General features: G+C 29.8%; 1 protein-coding gene across 2 annotated transcripts in view; it reads right to left on the bottom strand.

Moving 5' to 3' along the window:
• ASB11 (ankyrin repeat and SOCS box containing 11) overlaps window positions 1–634 on the bottom strand; it is a 27231-nt gene that overhangs the window by 7320 nt on the left and 19277 nt on the right. The window lies entirely within an intron of this gene.

Genomic DNA, 634 nt, shown 5'->3' with positions numbered 1-634 from the left:
TTGCTTGGTAGTTCAGTTTGTCCATTAAATTCCACATGAGTGAAATCATATGGCACTTGTCTTTCTCTGACTATTTCACTTAGCATAATGATCTCCATGTCCATCCATGCTATCTCAAAGGGTAATATTTCCTTCTTTTCTACAGCACAGTAGTATTCCATTGTGTAAATATATCAATGTTTTCTAATCCATTCATCTACTGATGGATACTTGGACACTTCCAAATTTTGGCTATTGTAAATAATCCTGCAATGGACATTGGGTCTTTTGTATCATTTAAAGTAATCTACTCCAAAACAATTACCAAGTGACATGTTTAACAGTAGAAAGACTGAAATTTAGTATATACCTATATTGCCCAAAAGTCGTCAAAATGACTGCATTGTGAAAGAATAACTAATGTGTAAAGAAATTTGTTTAAAATTAATTTTTAATATTTTTTATATTATTTACAGTTATATAACAAGTTATTTGACATTTCTTTCATGAATTTAGGGCGCAAAAGAAATAAAATAAACAACTTATTAGAACAAGTATCACTGCATAAAGATTCGAATAACAAGTACTAGTTTACCTTATTGAGCAACTGCAACTTATCAAGTATCAACAGTTTATCATGTACTTGTATGTTATC

The sequence above is a fragment of the Myotis davidii genome, unplaced genomic scaffold (genome assembly GCF_000327345.1).
Source record: "Myotis davidii unplaced genomic scaffold, ASM32734v1 scaffold889, whole genome shotgun sequence".
Classification (NCBI taxonomy): Eukaryota; Metazoa; Chordata; class Mammalia; order Chiroptera; family Vespertilionidae; genus Myotis; species Myotis davidii.
Note: the sequence above shows the minus strand (reverse complement) of the source record. Positions and strands in the feature narration are given on the sequence as shown.